The sequence below is a fragment of the Leptinotarsa decemlineata genome, unplaced genomic scaffold (assembly GCF_025532065.1).
Source record: "Leptinotarsa decemlineata unplaced genomic scaffold, Ldec_3_MD MMD2_tig00026317_RagTag_RagTag, whole genome shotgun sequence".
NCBI lineage: Eukaryota > Metazoa > Arthropoda > Insecta > Coleoptera > Chrysomelidae > Leptinotarsa > Leptinotarsa decemlineata.
In genome coordinates, this window is record NW_027412686.1 from 2596357 (window position 1) to 2620610 (window position 24254).

Genomic DNA, 24254 nt, shown 5'->3' on the forward strand with positions numbered 1-24254 from the left:
AAAACACAATTTCAAATGGCAATATATAGGAAACCTACACTCCACCATACCTGCAAGTTCAAACCATCCACCATCATATAAAATGGCTGCCTATAGCGCATTCATATATAGAATGTTAAAGATACCACTCAGCAATGAAGCCCGAAACAAAGAACGGAAAATCATATACCAAATAGCGAACGAAAACGGATGCACCCAAAAGACAATAGATAAACTAGAATCAAACAAAAAATACAGAACAAGGATCAAGCCACCCCAACAGACAAAACAACATAACGATGGACAGCATTTACGACAAACTAACAAGCATCTTCAAACTACTGAACATCAACATCACATACAAGCCGAACACGAAGATGACACAAAAAATAAACAACTATGAAAAAGAAGAAGACAAAGACCAAAACGGGATATACAGTATTCAATGCTTGGACTGCAACAAATTCTATATCGGCCAAACCACGAAAAAACTGATCCAAAGGTACAACGAGCACAAAAAGGCATATATAAATCCAACAGTATTTAAATCAAACCTTGCAACACACGCCATACAAAACAAACATAATTTCCCCCCACCAGAGAACATAAAACTAATAAAACAAATCAACAAGGGAAACCGCATGGAAATTTGGGAAAACTTGAACATCCATAAATTTAACAGTCATAAATCACTTATCGAGGAACAAGTACAAATCAAAACACAACAAGATCTCACATTCAATATATTAAACAAAACCATACACATTCCTAAAGAAGATCTAACACGAAGAAGAGTACCTGATGCAGAACAAATACAGGCAAATTTACCTAACGTACCTGAAATACCTGAGTTAAGACGCTCTGACCGTATAAAGAGACAGACAACAGGATGACCAGTTCAGTTTGAGGAGTGTCAGAAGATGACTGTACTACCAACTGTCGAAATCGCTCGCATATAATTAATAGAAGATATAAAGCTTCAAATCTTTTTTGTAGAATTTAATATTGAAATATATATATATATATATATATATATATATATATATATATATATATATATATATATATATATATATATATATATATATTTTCAATTATCACCCTGTTATTTGAATCCCTACTTTCCCATTCATCTACACAAACGAAATAATAATTATATATATCATTGTTTATACTTTTATTCTTTAAAAAAAGAATTTCAAAACTCAGTTTAGGAAGTATGTTTTCAAAAAGATAGTCCATTACATATTGAGCTATAATAGAAGAAATAGTAGCTCCCATTGGTGTACCAAGAATTTGATTATAGTATTTACCTTTGAAAGAGAAATAACTTGAATTGAAGATGAAATTAATTATTTCAATAAATTTTTTGGGTTATTGAACAGGTTTTATTTATCATTTATATAAATTTTTCTTGTAAATCTATACCTAATCTTGAAAATTTATCTTCAAATATCATAAAACTTTTTCATAATGAATAAAATATCAAAAATGCCAAAAAAATATTAAAACTATAAAGAAATTATTTTTATTGCTTTTTTCGCTTCTCTTGAAGTTCACCACATTTTTTCGTATAAAGATTTACAAGAAAAAAAGCAAAAAGTATCTTTCCTAACCATTTTATTTCATTTGAAATTCTACTATAATTTTTACAACAAACTTTATTCGACCCACCCGTTTCAAATTACATTCCCACACACCCTTCATGTGATCCAGTTGTCAAAAACCAGCAAAAACCTATTTGCATACAGCTAATGAATTTCTGTTAGATAGTCAATTATTCAAATAGAAATTAATATTTTTTCCAACAAAATAAACGGACGAAAAGTATTGCCTACCGCTGGTGATGCAAATTACGCTTTTGTGACTACACACCGAAAATTTAATTAACAAAATGAATGCGTGCTGGATTTCATCAAGAGAACCCCTAAAAAAGTTAACAAACATTTCAGATCATTCGTGTACATTTTTCTTAATGGAATTGCTCCAAAAATGCCAGTAAACTGTAGAAGCAACAAATATCTCATGTGATTGGTTGACAAAATTGTTGAACTATAGACATTCTGAGAATTGATAAGACAATTGAAAGATTACATGAAAAATTTCAACGAAAAGACTTGTAGAAATTTCAATGCTCCGCATTCAATCAAATTTATTATTGGAAGAATGAGGGAAGCAGTAAGAAGCTTGATACGGCAAGTCAGGGACCATGATGTGTTAAATTACATAAAATACGTTAGCAGTTAGTTGCCAACGTTATTTATACGATTTGGTATAATACACACTTGATGTACACATCACTAAATGATAATTTATGTGAATACACTCATCAAACTCGTAATACTGGTGGTGAAATCAAGTAAGTTTTCATGGAATTTCAATGATGTGTGAATTTCACTGCATAAAATTACATGAAAAATGTAAATTTACTATTAACATTTCATAGTAGAGGTTTCAATTTAGTGAAACAATATTGTAAACGTTTTAATTTCAGGAGTACGTTTCAGTTTTTTATGTAATTTAAGTTTCCCCTGCTGAAGGTCCACTGTACCCAAAAAAAAAAATTAAACTTTCTTTGAGTGTTCATTAACTATGGAGTGTGTATAAAATCAGGAAGATAAATTAGTAAAAATGCAGGACTCTAATTGAATGTATGAATTCGAACGGCAGAAGAAATCATTGAGATAGATTTATTGGAGTCGAAGAAGTTGAAAAAGAAAAGTGTGGCGAATGTTTCTGAAAATTGTTATCAAAAAACTGGGCATAGAAAAACAGAAAAACAACAAAAATCGTCCAATATTAGTGAAATTTTCTGAATTGGATTTCAAACAGTATATGGGGCCAAAAAAAATTAATAAAAAGAGCAGGTATAGTGTTGAGGGAAGAGTTTACCAGCGAGAAGCTGGAAATTCCGAAACACAGTCAAAATTACGGAAAATGGTGAAAATATTTTTGGTGAAGTCGATGATAAAATAATTCAGAATAAGAATATAGGGGATATTAGTAATATTTAATGACAAGAAATTGTATACTCTTGAATTTTGTCTAGTGTCCCTTTTCACGAAATATTATATTTTCAGGTTCAATAGTAATTATTTCAAATATTTAAAATTGTAAATTCATCAGAGCGATGTGGTGTTTATATAGTTTTTTGAGTGTTCTAATAAAAACACTTTCACGAGTATTTGCATACTATATATGCACACAAGCACTACAGGAAAATCCTTGAGGCGCTTTCAAAGCGGTGCCTGTGCGAAAGTAGTGATTGACGTTGGATTTGAATTGCTGAATATTGAAGGAAGTCTCAGGAAGTTTATTTCACATAAACGCCGCTTCTCCAAACAAAAGAGTTCTCAAACAGTGAAGTTTGAGGTGTACTGAGTTGAACCTCATAACGATGAGCCGCCACAATAAATCGCGTATTTCTAATATGTACCGCTCTTGGTGGAATCGAATGTGCCAAGTCACTTGAACACTTCCCGTGACAATATCTATAGAAGAGAGATAAATCTCCAAAAATTCTTTGATGGTCCAGACTATCAAAGTTGCAAGATTTTTGTATGGAATCCAGCAACTTTAGGGTATGTTTGGGGGGCGGAGCTCCATACATGAGAACAATACTCCAAAGAAGGTCTGATCTGAGCTTTATAAAGCATCAAAAGTTGCTGAGGTGTGTACAGTTTTCTGGTTAGGAACAGTGTTTCAAGCTTTTGAGAAGCAGCCTTTGCAATTCCAGCGACATGACTGTGTCAACACATATTGGTGTCCATTTTAACTCCCAACAAACTTATTATATCCGGTTCGTTCGGAGGCATTTATTTTCTTGGAGAAAACCAATGCCTGAGTTTTTGTGGCACTGAATTGAACCTGGTTACTTTCACCTCAATTCGAAATTACGTCTAGATCCTCATTATGATATACAACTTTCTACTGCCGGTGAAGATGTGCCTCCGTAGCCGATGTCCTGGAATCCAAATGGATTTCAGGACATCGCATTTCAGAGCAAAATATTGAATTCTTGGTTTTTTCCAATAAGTTGTCGATATACAATATAATATGGGAAAGATATCCATCGACTATCACTTGCAGGGAACGTTCTTTCAGGAAGCTGAAGAGACATACATAGAAATGATTCGACAAGCCATAGCATCGAAGTTTGGCCAGCAAACCCTCATGCCACACACGGTTAAAGGCCTTAGAAATATCAAGCGCAACAGCTCTTGATTCTCCATGTTTCTCGATTGCATTATTCCAAATATGGGTGATATATGATAGAAGGTCGCCTGTTGATCTTTATTTCCAAAAACTATATTGATGATCACTCAAGATGTTGAAGCCTTCCAATTATTTGAGGATATGCTGGAGTATGGCTTTCTCTATGATTTTTGATATCACTGTAAGCAAAGCGACTGGTCTATAGTTATTTGGAAGAGTTTTCTTGGTGTTTTTGGGAATATGCTGAACGCGAGCAATCTTCGAACAAGAAGAAAAAACCCCTTTCTTGTAAGACAGGTTGGAAAGTCTGCAAAATATTGGTGCGACTTCATTTGCGCACTTTTCAAATACAATAACGGGCACTTCATCAGGACCAGACGCCTTGTTGATATTGAGCTGTTTCAAAATTCGCCTGACTAGACGCTGTTGAAAAATAATTTCCGGCATTGTGGATTCTAGTGTGGGAATAGTAGGTGGTGCCTTTCCTAGAAAATCGACCTATATATTATATGAATATAATATTGTTCTTATATTAATAACTGAGTATGAGTTATGAGTAACAAGTGGCTTCTTTTCATGAAATCAGATTTCGAATTTTATTGCCAGTGGCATTGCAGCGGGTTACTTGATTGTTAATCATGGTAAAAGTCATTGCGCGCCACTGTTTTCGTTGAGTATGATATTATTTGAAATAGGTAAACTTCATCGAACCGGAGTAAGAGGGGTAGAAATGGGGATTATGCACCATTTGAGTTCAAAAATTTGTTTAAAAAAATAAATTTGTTTTTTCGTTAATCAGCTGTCGCCCCCATACGAACGACAACTCTCAGAAGTTGATAAACTTGTGCGAGCTAAGGACTAACGAGGTATTACCTTTTAACGTGTGATTCCTAACACGGTTGCAGAATCATCCCAGCTTCAACCAGATAAATTCTCTCGAGAAAAATATCTGGTCGAGACGGGAATCGAACTCACGGCCTTCCGATCGTGAGTCGGGCGCACTACCACCGCGGCCAATTGGAGTTAATTACTTTCTTTCTTTATTCGAGAACTTCTCACATTCCCGTACTTTTCATGTTTTTGTGTGATTCCAACGGTTACTGCTATGAATAGATAAACATGTTTGAGAAGGTGGCCAGTTTGTTTTTTTTTCCGCAGCATTTGAACGCACCATTTTAGAAGGTGCCACAATTAAATTATGTTCCTATAAGGTAAAATAAAAAAATTGAGAGAACTTACATACTCGATTAGGTAGTTAATGGATGTATATTTGTGGTTTGAGATAATTTTGCCCCTCTAACAATTTCCACTAGAATAAAAATTGTTGCAATAATTTTTTTGTATAAAAATTTGAAACAGCAACATTCAGATGTCCAAATTACACCGGTACGTGCTGGAAATCGCACGTTGAGAGGTATGAACTTGTTAATCTTCAGCTCGCACATAAGTGTCGCCTTTTGATAGCTTTTTCAAACGTTAGAATTCGATTTGTTGAACGCAGCTGGTCAATAATTAGCTGGGGTACCACTGAAAAGAAAAATTAAAAATTCTTTCTTCAATGATTTGTTACTTGGCACCTTTCCAAAGGTAACACATGTATATCCCTCGTAGTTGAACTACGACGGCAAGAAATATTTTTACTAACAATAAAATTGACGTGCCTTGCTGATTTCCATATTATTTCCTGATAGAAAATATGCGATTTTACTCCGACATTGTTGTTTTTCCCCGATGAAGTAATGAAACTGGATCAAATTCATAAGCCTTTCCGGTCACTTCTACACAAACACAATTATTATTTCCAAAGTTTCATAACTGAATTGTTTCGTCTGACTCCTCATGAACAAATCAACCCCGACAAGGTAGTGAAAAGTTGAAATGTTTTAATGGAATGATTTATATTGTTTCGGAATAACATGCAGCTTTGTTTGCTAATTTTGTTTGGCAGTTCCACAGTCGGTATCGCCTTTATTAAGAATTCCAGCACTTTGCTTGCGAATTCTTGAATCGTGGTTAATTACGGCATTCACTGACATACTTCTCTTTGCAATATTTCACAGACTAAGCAGACCCGAAGTCAGCAGCTCTTCCCTCGCTAAACAATTTACCTTTTGCTTTGTTTCATTTGGATTCCAGACGTTTCAATCATCTTTGATCGAGCCGAGTTCAAGAAATGTTGAACAATACCTTGCACGTAGTCGCTTTATTTCAGCCTTCGGCGCTAGTCAGACAAGGAAATGCAAATAAAATTTCCAAGGAAATTGGGTGTAAATACAAATACAGTATGAATGTTCCAAGTTGAGTCGGAAGCTTTTTCTCCGTAAAACTACGCGAAGATATTCCGCAACCACAAAATTTTATTTGAGTTTACTTGAGAATGGTTTAGGAAACAGAAACCGGTCGTAAGAAATGAAAAACTTAGTAGAAATCAGATAAAAGTTTTTTTTATTCTATATTCAATATGAATTTCTACAAAATAAATAGGTCATCAACCGAACACATGTATGATAATAGTGAAATTTTTGAAAATTTACAAAATGGTTGAAACTTACTGTTGGTGAGGATGGCCATGTCAAAAACGATGTTGAGTTTATACAAATAATACATTTCGATATAACAAAACAAATCACTACATTGAAAGAGCTGGAATCCTCACTAATACACAAGGATCACTTGAAATTTTCTTGATAAAAATTCGAATTTGTTTCAAATCAGTATTAACCAAAGAGAGAGAGATGTGAAACATAACACTGATATCTCTCATAACTGGAGAAATCTAGTGTCGCTCAACATGCCATAGAGAACCAGGAGAATGACCACAGAATAAGTGAGAAATGTTTAAAATGGTTGAACCGGTTTATGAAAATAGTTTCCTGGATGCCTTCGAGAGCTTGGAAATCGAAAAGTCTAGAATGAGTTCTATGAATAGCGACAAATGTCCTATTTCGAACAGCCCTTTGTTTGGTCTCATACGTAATTATTATAAATAAAAAACAGAAAAATATTAGAGAAATATCTAGGAGATGGTCGCTAACATACATCACAAATTAGAGGTATTACATAGTAACAATAACAGGTAGAATTAGGTAATACTAACCGATGATAGTTAGGTACTACTTACAGGTAGTAGTTAGGCCACTAGCATATAAAAATACTAAAATAGTAGTAAAATTCAATCATAATGATCTCCTGAGGACGAAAATTTGGTTAGTGAAACGCGCATCGAGGGACCGTAATTTTGTACTGTTGTTGTGAAAGTGTTTTCAATAGAAACAGTTCTGGTGCAAGTGTGATCAAAGGAACGGGTAACATTAGGTTACCAAAAATAAAACACATCACATATGTACGGTGTCAGCAACAGGGGCCAATCGCACATTTGTGGTTTCAGTTAGAAGACCTAGTATTTCTAGGTAACAACTAACATAACCATGTAGGCAACCATAGCTAATAGCGTGACGTCCGAGACCGAAATGTAAATATGTTCAGATATGGCAAACCGCGGACATGTGTTTCTGGCTATTAGCCTTATCAGCGCGATGCAACCAAGTGCAAAGTCTCTCAGAAATTATTGTTCAATTACACGATCACTTTTTTTGAGGTTGAACCAGGTACTTCAGCTAGTAACTGATAATAATGACCTTGCATAAAATCAGCTTGAAATAGGTATCTATACAAAAATACCTTGTGGCATCGTTATATCAGTACGCGATAATTTTAATTTTGGGATACCATCCAAAAGATATTGATTATAACTGCAGGAAAATTAAATGTTGATGAACTGCTAACTAAGGTATTCGTTTGATAAGGATTATTATTGCATTCGTCTTGATAGCTTTCCAATTACCGACATACAGACATATATCGCGGAATTCTCTGTAGACCAAAAAAAATATTATATGGTTTCATTTCTCGAAGAAATGAGTACGGAAGCGCAGAAGGGCCACAAAATTTCGACTTTATTCTCGAAATTTCGACTTTAATCTCGTAATTCCGAAATTACGACTTCAAACTCGAAATTTCGACTTTGAACTCGAAATTTTGACTTTAAACTCGAAATTTCGACTTTAATATCGAAATTTTGACTTTAATCACGTAATTTCGAAATTACGTCTTACGACTTCATTTCGAGATTCAAAGAAACAAATAATGAAAATATGTGGCACTTCTGCGCTTCCGTAAATAAGGCATCGTTCAAGATGAATGTTTGCAGGTTAGTAACACCATGCCGAGTTGATCGCATTCAGACAGACACAGCGAGGGACTGAATAATATGTATCAATATTCAAAATAGTTTCACCTTTTTTTCCTACGTAGATGATGATACTCAATTTTCAGGTAGCAATTCAGAGGTATACATTGATTAGGAACTAAATAAACAATATCGACTTAGTGTCATTATTATTTCTAGTTACCTCGTTTAACTGATTCCAAAAATTCTTACAGTGTTTTTTCAGTAGGTACCTGGAGGGTGGGCAACTATATCAATTTTAAATGTTATTTAGGAACTAATATATGAAGAATAGACGTAATACAATATGAAATGAAGTTTAATATTGTCATCACAACTATTTTAATAAACTTATCAAAAACACGTCGTATGTTAACATTATATCAATAACTTTTATTAGTGATTTTTGCGTCCCGACTATACTGAATTGTTCGAAGATACTTTCTACTGCTTGTTTTTTATACGTTGTTGAAAATTGCCAAAAACCTGAAAGTGTAATTCTCTATCCTTAATTCTTCAACGTATCTACGTTTACGTGAAATCTAGTCACTAGATATTACACTTAAACAATGTTTAGAAAATGCCTGATAGCAAGAATCTAAATTATAATCATAATGGTCGTCACTGATTATAATAATAACATGTAGAAAGTCTACATTTTCCATCTTGTTATTTGAAATGATATTGACAGATATTTTTTGGTAGGAGAGCCTAGAGTAAAAGGGTAAAGTGACTATCGACTTCAACTCACTGGTAGTGTGCAATTTGGTGGGAAAGCTGTTAAATAAAGTATAGTGTTCTTTTAAATAGTGTGTGATGAGTTTCGAGTTTTTTCAAATTTCCTAATTTATCCCGAACCTACCGAAATAAGGTATACATCTATTTGAACGTTAATTTAGTTTTTCATTACCAATTCAATTTGAATAGAGACTTAGACGAAAGCTTTGAAATGATAAATCATATAATGTAGTAAAAAATTATCATTGAAGGAAATTTATGATGTTATGAAATGGTACCCATGGTCATTCCTTCCTACTAGTATAGGACAAAGTGGCCACATTGCGTTGGAAAAATGAAAAATTATTATTTGAGATAGAATTGATTCGTTGCCGTATTTTAAATTTTTATACAATAAAATAGATAAAGACACAATGAGGAGACCATTGCTGCTGTAATGAAAGAAAGAAAGGAAGAAAAACAAAAAACATTCAAAATGAGATTATGATTATTATTTTAACAAATTACCTGAAAATATTTGTTGTTGGTGATTAAAATAAGAATCTTTTTAGAAGATAACACTGAACTCATAATCAAAGATGAAGTATATACCATTATATAAGAAAATTTGGCGAAGAGAAAAATGTTTGCTCTTCACCTATGAGGTTCTTTGTTGAAGTCCTCTATCCATGAAGTGAAATAAAAAGTGTGATAAACTCTTGTATCGAATGACGTGAAAAAACCTGTACAATTGTAAAGCAGGTTATGAGGAACTAAATTGATCTATGTAAGTAATTTTTTGAATTGAAATAATCCTTTTTTCGGTATTTTCAAATTTTTCCTCGGTTATTCAGATAAGACAATTGCGAATACATACACAGTATTCCATCTAGCTACTAAAGCTGAATTCATCATTACAAAAAAAATTGCTGATTGATCTACCGATTCTGAGTATAATTTTTCATTTCTTTGTTAGTTTTTGTTTTTGGAGATGAGCTGTGCATGGCAAAATATTTTCTGGTAAATAATTATGCTGTCATTGTTATAACGAAGAATTCGCCCCTCTGCCCATTCTAGGAGTGGGATATTTCCAAGAAGTTGGTAACCGTTAAAATCCTGCGGAGGTATTTGGGTAATCTTGGTAGCCTTGTATACCCGTGTTGTTGAGATCATCCGTGTTATTGCAGTTATTCATGTTGATTTTAATTGGACCTATGCTATTTGGGATAACCTCTATGAGAATATATGTTTTTTTCAAGCTCTCGTTGTTTATAATTGATGACGTAACTTTGACTACCATGATCACCACCTTATAAAAATTTAAATCAGTAAAGATAATGTTGATTAGTCAGAAGTTAATCGTTTAAGTTGTGAATCCAATTATTTGCTTCCGTTCATATGATATCCAAAGAGAAACTATCTGTGGTAACTTTTTTATTTGAGTTTTCTTTGAAGCTCTTTTTGTAAAAGCATACCTCATCTGGAAGTTGGAACTCACAAAGATAAAATATTTGATCCAAAAAAGGACTTGCTAGAGATATTTATAAAAAGTTTCAGATATATTGACAACGTTCACTATTATACAATGTGATAGAACGCAATTTATATCAACGGTCCCGTAGTGTAGTGGTTATCACGTCTGCTTCACACGCAGAAGGTCCCCGGTTCGATCCCGGGCGGAACCATATTTTTTTCATTCTGAGATAACGACCCGGCAGAGTACAGTGTTGCCGCTATAGAGTGAAATACTCCGTTTTAGTTTTTACACTTTTAGATTTTAGATTGACAACGTTACCTGTATTACATGAGTGTGATAACGAACATTTCTGACTACGATTCCTCACATTAATAATCAGTGAGTTCTTTGAGTAATAAGTTCGAATAATGAAACTAAGATAGCGCCCACTCCCGTTTTCAAAATGGGACTACTATCAGATTCAAAACACTTATACATTCACTGAATCAACATTTATAATCACAAAAATGAAAACTTATTTTATTCCAAAAAAGGACCTCTAAGAGATGTTCATACGAAATTTTAGATATATTGAACATGTTCAATAATTTACAATGCGATAGAACCCAAATTCTATCAACGGTCCCCTTGATAGAATTTGGCTTCACACGCAGAAGGTCCCCAGTTCGATCCCGGGCGGAAGCAGTTCATTTTTTATGTACCTAGTAGAAAGATAGAAACCCTATTTTGTTACTGAAAAGAGCTTTAAAGAGATGTTTGTAAGAAGTTTCAGATATATTGACGATGTTCACTAATATACAATGTGATAGAACGCAAATTCTATTAACGGTCCCGTAGTGTAGTGGTTATCACGTCTGCTTCACACGCAGAAGGTCCCCGGTTCGATCCCGGGCGGAACCATCTTTTTCTTCCAGGTAGTACCTGCTCCTTCACTTTCATTCTAAGTACTGTCCGACCGAAACTGGTTTTTACGACCGAAACCGAAAACGAATTTCGGCAACGGTCTCAGTTTCCGCCGAAACCGAAACTTCCTCACAAGAATTATGTTATGATGGAAAAACAAAGGAAACGTTATAACAATCAGTTAGTCTTAATTTTTTATCTTTAAATCAAAACCTTATGCAGTGTTCGACATTTTTACTTATTGATAATCAACGTAACAAACCCTTATTTAAGAAAAAAATATTAATTGCACCTTGAAAATACTTAAAATAGGTGAGGTGTTTATTTGACTAGGTGTAGATCCTTCTTTTGAATATTATTAATGATTTTTCAAAAGTATTAAACATAAAATTACTTATTTAAGTTGTTACCTAATATCACAATAGGTACTTTTAATATTTATGTAATAAACAAAGTAAATCACAAAATAAGTCACGGGTCATGACATGACATGATTAAGCACGTGGACTCGGTAAAATGTCTTCGTCGCTTGTATGAAATTCAATGAGCCGAACATGACCGATCACAGCGCGGGAACTCCCGAATGAAGTTCCGGTTTCGGTCGTAGTTTCGGCAGGTTTGCCGCCGAAACTGAAACTAAACCGAAACCCGTTTTTTTGCCGAACCTCGACCGAAACCGAACTTTCGGTCGGACACTAATTCTAAGCTAAGATAACGGCGCGACACAGTATTGTCGCTATAGAATAAATACCTCATTTCTAGACTTTTAGGTAGTAGATTGTAGGCGGTAATACAAAGTAACGTTGTCTATCAACTAGTAACATGATTGGTGAATTGGGACGCATGATATCCAAAGAACTTCTGTAGTAATTTTTTTTATTGAATGCTTCCTTTTTTTCTTTGGAAGATTCCTAGATTTTTTTTGTATCAAGATGAAGTAGTAGAAAGCCAAAAACTTCCTTCCTAAAAATAATAGCATTACTAGGGGTTACCGGAATTTACTAAAATTTACTAAAATTGAAAATATGTATTTTTCAGTAATGTTTGGTTGACGAAGAAGAAATTTCATATAATATGATTCTCTGTAATAAATAGGGAATTTTTTATAGATATCCGAAAAATTCAAAATATTTCTCAATAAACGAAACTTCGATAACCTGTATCTCAATACCAACAAACCATCGATCTGGAGGCATATGTTCATGTCAAAAATGGTATTAAGCTCAATCCATGCCTGAAGTATTTTAATCAGCATGAAAAAATTGTGTAACATTGATAACCATATAATGTGATGAGAAATAGGTATATATCTATTTTATAATCGTAGCGTTAAATTATGAACAAACCTTATTATTATTATTCATTGAATAAAAGATGAATATAGAATCGGACATGAATACTTGTATTGTCATACAAGAAAATAATTTCATGTGAAGTCGAATTCCAATGAATTTGCCTAAACATGGATGTAACTAATAGGAAACCTTGAGTACTAATGATGTCGCTTAAATTTCCAAAATACTGTAATGAAACTTATTGATTGAATAGTCAAAAACACTTATTACCCACAACATCTCATCCACAGTTTATGACTAGGGACAGTCGAACATGGTTTGGAATGAAATTTGCGAACAGTGTTGCCAGATTGCAAATAATAATAATTTTACCTGTATTTCGATGTTTTCATATTGAAAACAGGATATATTATTGAAACATGTCGAATAAATGAGTCAGCATCCTACATAAACTCATTCCATCGGCCAATTATTCCAATACTTACATTAATACCAGAAAACATGTAAAATAAGAGTATAATATTATTACGGAAAAATCATTGGTACATGCAGTACATGTACAGGTAGTACATGGAAATTGGAAAATTGATTTCTCGGTAAAAATTTCATGACTTGTAACTCAAAGGTGAGTCATTTGAAATATACTGAGTTGAACAATTCCGAATGCACAGGAAAGACTCGAATAAAATTTCTAACTTATCAAAAATAGTTCGTTGATGAAAATTTCAGAATATATGTTTTGAAAGTATATCTATTGACGTGTGTGAACAGATTTGCGTACCATAAGTTCCTTCGCTGCGAAAAAAAATAGTTCCATATATTCGAAACTGAATTATCCAAAAAAGTCAAATTTGTCACTCATCAAAAATAGTTTGTTGATGAAAATTTCAGACTACATTCTTCGAAAGTATGTCTACTGAACAGACTTACATACCATACGTTCCTTCTGTGCGAAAAAAAAACAGTTCCATATATTCGAGACTGCCCGTGGGTTGGGCTACCTATCGGGCGCGTCTCCAGGTGGCGGATAGGGGAACGGCCAGGGGACTGGAGGCCCTGTCCGGGAAGCCAATGTGGCCTTACGGAAGGGGTCGCCGGACTCCTGGTCAGTGGCAGAAATAAGTAGGGTGAGGGGAACTAAAACTCCCCAAAAGCTTTTGCAAAACATGCCACCGTGGACCAGCCTACCCAAACTAAGGTGTAAGGAATCGTGCCGACAGCTGAATGGCCAAAGCCCAAAGCTTTTTTGTCAGCAGAACAAAACTTCTGTCTCATGGCACCCGTTTCGCTATGCAAGTTAGCATCATCAGGAGATCATCATCCTGTAGTAGTCTGTAACTGTTGCCTGAGTGAATAAAACTGAAGCAAATTTAAATTCCACTTGTTGATTATCATTAGTACTACTATTATTTGATGAAATAAAGCCCAACTGAATGCACTGTTAGGGAATGCTCAACACATTTTCACGAATCGATTTCTATTTCAACAAGCTTCAACAATGACATACGGAAACATATGTAGTATAGAATCGTATCCTGTGCCTGAAGACAAAACAATCTATTTCATCTAATCCTCCGTCGATCCTTTTACAAAAGGTGATGTGAGATGTCACCTTCCATAACGTAAGACGCAGAGATCTCATCAGAGCCCCCACCTATATATCGATGAAACTCCATCAGAAATAATTCCCTAATACCCGGAAAGAAAAACTTCCGACATATATCCCATCGGTTGTCGGGTCCGGACTGTCAGGGGCCACTGCGATCAGCGGTCAGTTGTCAGATACAACGTCCTCGGGGGATGCCGGGGGAAGCGAGCAGTCTTTACCCTCTGTTATTTCCGATGTGTTAACCGAAAGGGTGTGACAACCTCTGTCCGCGAGCTGCCTTCGCTTCTTTTGATAAATCTGGAAAATACCGTTTACTGTTTGTTTTGATTTCAGTTTGTGTTTGCAGTTAGCACGAGACGTGAAAATGAGATCTCCTGGAAGAAACATTTCGTCTGGATTTGGAGTTCAAGAATATTTAAGAAATCAGTCGAATTAGGGAATAATTGTATGCAATCATTCGTCATTGAAACAATTGAATTCTTTGTCATAGATGGAATGCTTAGAAAATATTTTCTACATATTTACCACTCACATTTGTCGGCGTGTTTTGCATTATTGAGAAACGGTATGAAATAAATTCAAAAGTCTATAGCCACAGTCACTATAGTCATCAATTCAAATTACGAAATGTTTTAATCACTTCACCTAGAACAATGAAAACAGTAAATAATGAGGTGAGATCATTGTCGCTAATCATACTTTTCTTGAAACATTTTGGAATTTCGTCAATTACAGTTTCCATCATCACGTTTTTCAGTGTTGTTGAAGTGATCAAGATTTGAAACCTATTTTCATATTCAGTTTTTCCTATCTATTCAACTATACTATAATTCCAAAATTATAAGCACCAAATTCTCATGAATGACTGACGTTTTTGCCTCAATCTGTCTCTTGCAGTGGCGTATGGAAATTATACTAAACAGATGACGAAAAATTAATTTCAAATATATTGCTAGTATTTAAAAACTATATTCACAAATAATAATTTGATTATATTAACTATATTAATATTATTTACAAAATCCACCTGTCTGTTGAAATCTATTTTTCCGTTAACCAGCTGTCGCCTTCCTATGAATGACAACTCTCAAAAGTCTACACTTGTGCGAGCTAAGGACTAACGAAGTCCAACTTTTCAACGTGTTATTCCTAACATGTGTTGTATGATAACAATTTTACACCGGTTTACACAACAGTAGATTTGGGGAGTTAGGCAAAGCACTCACGTCAACCCGACCGGCTACCGTCCAACCTTTGTAGCTTTGTGAAATGATGAATGATGTTTATAATCTTTAATAAGGCATGAATTCAAATTTTCAGACCAAAATTCCAATTTTTATATTTCGATTAATCTTATGGTTTTTGCGATTATTTGCAGCATTTAACAAAAAAATCAAGAAAGTCGATTTGTAAAATTGAACCTTAGTGGTCTGTTTTGATTTTATTGTGAACTTCTGCAAATATTCGAAAAAAAATATCACATAAACCACTACCACAGCAAAAAGTTTAAAATGACTCACAGTATTGTATTATACATTATCGTCTGAAATACACTCCTCGGATGATGAGCAACTATCGCGATCGCTATTATTCAATGGTTCAATTGCAATGTCGATTCTGATGTCGAAATCCCACTTTTAGCCTTCTTCTTTTATCCCATGTCTAATGCATTTTTTTCCATGACTCGGGTGTGGCATTTTCTTTCGCAGTAGCTAGTAGGCCTTTCACCTCATCCATTTGAAAAGTCAAGTTTTCCCTCGCCACTTTTTTTTTATTTGAGCCCATATTGCTCGATCATGTTTAGCTCACAATGTTAAGGAGGGAGGTGGTGTACAATTACGTTCCTCTCACGAACCATTTCGTGGACAACATATTTCTTCAACTGAGGTATATGTTTCCTTGCAATATTGGGTAATTGGAATTTCAACATATTATCGTCGAATGATGATTTTTTTTGAGACAGCTAGTTAATGTTACCAACTTTTTGCCAGTCAGTTGTTGGTGACTGCTTATTGTCTGCTGTGGTAGGACGCATTGTCCATAACGACGACAGAGTTTGATTGAAGGTTTGGTAAAATCTTTAAAAACCAACTTTCGAAATTTTGCGCGTCTATTTCCTCGTAGGTAGTCGCTAGTTTTCTTGGGCTCGAAGAGTAACAAGCCGTTTTCCAAAACATTTTGAATCGCTTTGGAGATTAAATCTATTTGGAAAAACGTTCTCAGGAAGTTTATTACACATAAACGTAGTTCTCCAGATGAAACAGTTCATAAACAGTGAAGTTCGAGGTGTACTGAGTTGAACCTCAAAACGATGAGCAGTCACAGTCCGACGCGTATTTCCGATATGTACCGCTCTTGGTGGAATTAAATATGGCAAGACAGTTTTCCTGAAAGAATTTATAGAAGAGAAAGAATCTTCCATTCCTCCCTCGATATTCCAGGCTATCAATTTATAGTTCATCTTTAAGATATGCAACCTCCGGCTGCCGGTGCCTCCGTAGCCGATGTCCTGGAATCCAAATGGAATGACGAGACAAGTGTGCTGTCGTCAGCAAAGCAATATATTGAATTCTTGGTTTCCAATAAGTCGTTCATGTACAATGAAAAGAGGGTTGGATACAATATGGATCCCTGGGAACATCAGCCTTGATGGTGAAAGTATTCGAGAGATATCCATCGATGGCCACTTGCAGGGAACGTTCTTTCAGGAAGCTGAAGAGCCATACACAAACATGATTTGATAAGCCAAAGCACTGAAGTTTGGCCAGCAAACCCTCATACCACACACGGTCAAAGGGCTTAGAAATATCGAGCGCAACAACTCTTGATTCTCCATGTTTCTTGATTGCGTTATTCCAAATATGGGTGACATACGACAGAAGGTCGCCTGTTGAACTTTGTTTCCCAAAGCCATATTGATGATCGCTCAAGATATTGAAGCCTTCCAAAAATTTGAGAATATGGTAGTTTACGACTTTTCTATAATTTTTGATATCACTGATTGCAAAGTGACCGGGGTATGATAATTTGGAAGATTTTTCTTGCTCTTTATAGGAATAGGCTGAACGCGAGAAATCTTCCAACAAGAAGGAAACACCCCTTTATTGCAAGGCAGGTTGCCAGCTGGCGCTTCAAATCCTGTTGTGAGGCCTTCAATGAAAGCTTGAAACTTTTCATTTCTAAATCTTGCCATACCTTTGAGACAGTATGGACTTGATTCAACTACGTCTTATCCAAATAATAAATCTTTCTACCTTCAAGACGATACTATCGGATTTTTTCCAAGTAATTTCTATGCAACAAAACTTTCTACGTTTTTTTACCACTTTTACCGCCTCACGAACAATTTCTTCTTTTTCTATAAGAGCACTTTTCCTACCTATTATCTTAAGTTTAATGTTTATTTTCTTCAATGTGCGTAATAAAATACATCGTGATATTCCGGACTGCTTTCAAGGTTGGGATTTCATTTCGGAAAAAATGGATAATATATTTAGGGCAATCGTTAAGCTGACTTTGTTTTCTTCCTCTAGTTTATATGTCTTTAGATACATTATCACATTTACCTTCACTTTTTTCAAAGGTTTTGAGATTTCTGTGAACACTTCTCCAAGACACTTCAGTCAAATCACTACACAGATCAATAACGTTGTTATGAAACATATTTTCATTCCGTTCACGAGGCACACAATACCCAGTGTATATAATAGTTATTTCTTCTTCAGATAAATTCGGACGTTCGCGCTTGCTTTGACTGCTTTCACTTTCCATATTGATCACAGTTCACAGCACGAAATGAAACTGAGATTTATAATGGTATTTACCTTGTTTCAGTACTTAAACTAATCACTTTGTTTTTACCTGATATAAAATTTCTTTTTTTATTTACTGTTAATGATTGTTCTAGGAATATAGATAGGTCTGCCAATGAGTAAGGTGACATATTTTTCTCTAATCGAATCACACCTGCGATATGGTATTGCATTTTGGGGTTATTGCAGCAAGAAATTATTCGATTCTGTTTTTGTCCTGCAGAAACGAGCAGCCAGATTCATGTCCAGAGCTTAATGCACCGACCATTGAAAACCGTTATGTATAAAACGAATAATTTTGAATTTAACTTCCATTTTCATACTTGAAAGTCTATGTTTGGAGCATAAGCACAAGTCCAACGTCTCCGATCCATAACACTCGTCAAATAGTGAGAAAAACTTACCTCTCCCCATTCCTCAGTTAGAATTAACGAAAAAATCAATAATGTATGAGAAAAAAATCATATATAACAATTTGCCACCCTGTTTGAGAGAAATCTCCATACACCAATTTGGTACTGAAGAGCCTTAGGGCAAGTGTCTTAAGGCGAAACATCGGTGTATACCAGTGAGGGTGACAGTGTTCCATGTGAGTACAATTTATTACCATTCATTCAAAGTAGAACTCATGTGAATGATATCTGATTCTTATTCCACAACAAATGTTCGAAATACAAACTGAGTAGAGAAAAGTATCTTCTGTATAATTCAGTGTTCATATAAAAGTATTTGTTTCGAAATAATATTTTTTTCTTTTGTGTAATTCAATGTTTATATGAAAGTAGCTGTTTCAGGAGGACTTTCTTCCAGTTTGTATCTGAAAGTTACTTCTTTGCATGATCTACATATCCATGTATAGAGTTACTCATTTTCAAATTGATTATTTCCTTCCTTTCTTTGGAAGATTCTCTCATCCCTTTTTTTGTATCAGATGGAGTAGTAGAAAGCCAAAAACTTTCTTTCCCAAAAAATTAATCACTCCTAAAAATATAACCCCTCCAATTCATATTCATTTTAGATTATAAGCTATGTAAATAATTTTTTTACGATGATGCTGACTTTTTGTGTTGTGAAAATTTTTGTATTTGTCGACTTGTGGTATGTGGTATATTTGTCAGACTTAATTATGTACTGATTTTAGAATATAGAAAGCTTTGTCAATGAGAATATCTTTTCTTGAACAATAAAGTATATTGAATCATTGACGTCGACTAGTTTAGAAATGGATTAAATCTATAGAAAGTATATCTACTCTAGATATTATACTTGTCATATTAATAAAAAATGTGTTTCCAATTTTAGAGTTTTTATAACAGAAATTCCAGAACTGTCATCAGCGTTGAAACAGACCTATACCTTTATAACTGAATTATAATAACAGATAAAAAAATATTTATACTACATAAACATCTCGCCTCACAAACATCTCTGTGTACGCAACGTTGCCATTCATAAATTTCAGTCGCAGAATATAATTCAAATTTTCTATATTCATTTGAAAACATTATTGCAGGAAGTTTCTTCAATGAATGAAACACGTTGTACTTTATTCTATGACCATTTAGCTGCGTGTTTATGACTTGGATAGAAGATGATGAAATATATAGAATCACAACCTGACAACAATGTTTTCGTTATAATGCAATATTTCTGAGAATTTAGTATTAGTTTTTGTGAAAAGTCGACGATTCATGAAGGCATTTCCCACGCTTACTCATTTGGTTATTACAGGAGTTTAATCCCAACACCAAACCGTTATTTTCACCTCGAAACGTGTTTCAATCACCAAGTGATCATCTTCAATATTTCCCTTGAAGATGATCACTTGGTGATTGAAACTCATGTCGAGGTGTTGAAAATAATTGTTTGGTGTTGGGATTAAAATCCAGTAATATTAATTACTAAACCAAAAGTTCCAAACAGTGCATCATAAGTACTTATTTGGTATTTGTATTTGAAAAGAAAGTAACAAGTATATTGACAATCGAGCAAATATATTGTTGACAACTTTTTGTAAATCAAAAAAAGAAGAACATGAGGACAATAGCCGAAAATACGTGTTCGCGGTTTATCCCTCTTCTAGAGTGTAACATCCGCGATTTCTTTCATTTTTAAGAATCGCAAAAATATATGTAATTTTAGAAAACATCACGTTATGAATTTTGGAAACTTTTATTTTTTCGAAGACATTTTTTGTGAAGAATTTCACTAGTTCGGACTTTCATTGTCTACTATATGAAATGATTTGAAATCCTTGAAACAACTAAAAAAGAAAAATTAAAAATGAATAGCTGAAAATAACAGTTATATCAAGCAAAATAAACCTGAAATGAGATAATAGTGAAATAAAATACAAGTAAAAATAGAACAATTGAATAGATAAAAATAAAGAAATGAAAAAAGAAAATAAAAATAAAAAGTGGAGAGATTCCAAGTCACGTTAGTTCACGACGTTTCGATTGTTAGTATCTACATTCGTCTTCGGGTGATGACTGGACTGATTCCTCCGAGAGATGACTATTTACAGGTCGTTCGAGTACTTTCACTCATTCCCGCTTTCCATTTTCCGCTTCACTGATTCCGTGGGAGATGACCGTTTTGGCGGGAGTTGGCCATTTTTCGTTTGATGATATGTTGCGTATTTCTACGTTGGCTTGACTGAATACGTTGTTGGACAACATGTATGCGGCTTCCTTGAATTTTCTCCTAAACCAATGTTCCTCTCTGTGCTAGATCTCAGCTTGGCACTACACGATGTTGTGTTGATGGGTCCAAACATGATCTGCTATTCCTGATTTGCTGTTTTCCCTTCGCTGTGTGTGTTTCTTGTGCTCGGCAATGCGATCATTCAATGGTCTCTTAGTTTCACCAATATAGGATTTTCCGCACTCACAGGGTATCCAGTAAATTCAATTCTTGGAATCGCAGTCCGCGTTTGGTGGCCTGGTTTTCGTGAGGCTGCTACGGATAGTGTTACCGGATCTGAAGCAGGTTCTGATGTTGTACTTGGAATCAATTCTTCTTAACCTCTCTAATAATCCTCTGATGTAGGAAAGTGCAAGCACTGGTTGTGACGGCTTCTCTTCCCTGCGAGGCTCCTGCTGTCTTTCAGCCAAAGTCTTTTCTACCATCGCTTTGGAGTAGCCATTCAGTTGAAGATCATTTTTGATGATGTCTAGTTCCTTCTCGAGACCTTCCTTTGTATTACAGAGCCCAAAAGCACGGTCTAATAGAGTCTTGATGATTCCTCTTTCAGTCGATTGATGATTGTGACTCCTCACCTAATATGAATGAAAGTCGTGAAGATATTTTGGCGAAACATTTGAATAATGTAAAATCTAGAAATCCAGCATATGATGGAACATTTGGTGTACGTATGGATCCTATTACACAAAAGCTGAAAATGGAAAGTCTAGTGGTACATTTCAAAGATGGAAACATTTTACTTTGGGATGCTAATAAAGTGAAAAGGAATGAATGTGCAGGTAGTCCAGACTTGTATGATATGATCTTTCTGAAGAATCCGCAAGATGTTGATAATGAAGAAATGTGTTAAGTATATTCCAAAATATTGAAAATAACGAATGCTCCATATAAAAAATATCATCTGAAGAATGATTTTGAAAAGACAAATTCTAAAAAATGTCGTGAAGTTATCGAACCTCTATTAGACTCACCACAATATCCAATGAGAAGTAGAAGTAAAATTGGTGGAGCACTCAAACGAGTGAAAATGAAGAAAACATATAATTCTAAACCTGTGAATTATGTGTACTGGAATTCACCGATAGAGTTAGTTGCTCGCTTACGACTATTGGTAGCATCAAAGTCAGCTGGGCATGCTGGACATGACAAAGAAATAATTTCAATAATTGAAGAATTACGTGAAGAAGGTATAATATATTATTAAATTGATGGATGTAGCCGTTACTACGTGGTAGGAGATCATGATGAAAAGAGAAATGAAAATTTCTGTTTTTCACCACTTTTATTTGTAACTAACGTTACTGCAGTTTCGTCCTATATGGACATTTTCAAACTTGAAGTTCAAGTTTGAAAATTTCCATATAGGACGAAACTGCAGTAACGTTAGTTACAAATAAAAGTGATAAAAAACATAGACATTTTCATTTTTCTTTTCATTATAATATATTAATATATTCACAAGTGATGATCACTGTCACATAATAATTCAATGCAGTAACATTATCACTTTTTTTCCCTTTATTCATATTGAAATAGAATGAAATAGAATGAAATAGAATGAAATAAGTAATGTCAAAAGATAATATATTAATGAATTACATAGACCTGCAAGACGTAATTTTCGCAAAAGAATAACCATCATCAAAGGTTTTGCAGATCTATGGCAAATATATTAAGCTAAACTACAACCTCACGCAAAAAGTAATAAAGGATACCGATATATACGTGTAGTGATTGATTGTTACTCAAAATATCTGTTGACTGTAGCAGTTAAAGATAAAACAGGTAGTACAATAACTAATGCAATGAAACATGTACTAAAGGAAGCCAAATTTTTCCTCAAACATATACAAAACGATCAAATGGCTCTATATTCTTTCAACTATAACTAGTAGATATAACAATAAAGTTCATCGTACAATAGGTATGGCACCCAACAATGTTGATTCAACAACAAAATTGAAATTCAAAGGTATCAAAGGAATTGGAGGAAAACAAAGTGAACCCAAATTCCAATTGAATGATATTGTACGTATAAGCAAGTACAAAAATATTTTTGAAAAGTCTTACACTGCGAACTTCACCACGGAGCTCTTCAAGATTGTTAAAATCAATAAAACCACTCCAATGACCTATAATCTTGAAGATATGAATGAACAACTTATTAGAGAATGTTTTTGCGAAGAAGAGTTATTACGAACCGAAAATCCTGACGTATATCTGATTGAGGTGTTGAAGAGAAGAAAAAATAAAGTATATGTAAAGTGGTCAGGCCTTCGTAGCGAAAACAATTCTTGGATTGATGTATCAAATATGGTTTAAATGTATCTACGTATATATTTATGAATAATGTAATGTTGAAGTTCATTATTGTTTCCATTTCAAATATTTGTATGTGAATTGAATAATATTGCAGTGGTAAACGTTGCCCCAGCCATTCGCAACGTTCTGTGTATACCAAACCAAATTAATTGTATACTCCATTCCCGCTTATATTTTTCAACTCACGATATTGGAAACACATTACCATTCCCAAAACTAATCTCTGTCACTTTGAAATGCACTCTCCAACACTTTTCGCCAATTATCTCTCACTGATAATGCCGTCTCATAAAGTTGAGTCGACTCCTCAAGCTCTGCCTGCGCTCGCATTCTCGAACTTTGATTGAATTGGTTATCTTTCACAATTTTTGAACGGAGTTCATCTGCATCTTTACACATTTTAGCTAATTCAACCTTCGCTAATGCAATCTTGGCATTCAATGCTTGAAAAGTTTCCTCATTATCATTAATAGCGCGCTCACTCTTTTCATGTTCAGCAATAGCCATCTGTGCCTTTACAAGGCGGCATTTTGCTTTCTTTTTCATTTCTCCAAACTGATATAGTTGACTGAAAGAAGATAGCGATTCAGCTTTCAAATCACCCTTCATTTCTTCAGATACACCTTTTGGCTTTCTCTTCGATCTGTCACTTTTCAAAAGTGACAGTTTCAAAATATATATATATATATATATATATATATATATATATATATATATATATTTATTAACAACAGAGGACAATAATGACAATAAAAATCAAAAGTGTTAATGTGTCTCTGTTGTTGTGCAACGTTCTTTGATTCTCCTCCTCAATATTTGTTGTTCATGTGTTAGACACCAACATTGAAAGAAATTAATTCTCCTATTGGGGTAGAGTTGACCAACCTTCTCACATATTCTGATTTTGTTTGCTTCGGTGGATGAGATGGAGGTGATTGCTGAATCCGCGACATACATTCATTGCACATATCAGTGCATGGAATAATTGTTT

General features: G+C 34.4%; 1 long non-coding RNA gene and 2 other non-coding genes across 3 annotated transcripts in view; 2 read left to right on the top strand and 1 right to left on the bottom strand.

Annotated features, from left to right (window-relative positions):
- Positions 1–24254, bottom strand: part of LOC141485372 (uncharacterized) — a 288974-nt gene that overhangs the window by 31730 nt on the left and 232990 nt on the right. The gene's annotated exons all lie outside the window — the stretch shown is intronic.
- Positions 10752–10824, top strand: TRNAV-CAC (transfer RNA valine (anticodon CAC)). The gene has a single exon. It is a non-coding gene; the product is annotated as a tRNA-Val (tRNA).
- Positions 11444–11516, top strand: TRNAV-CAC (transfer RNA valine (anticodon CAC)). The gene has a single exon. It is a non-coding gene; the product is annotated as a tRNA-Val (tRNA).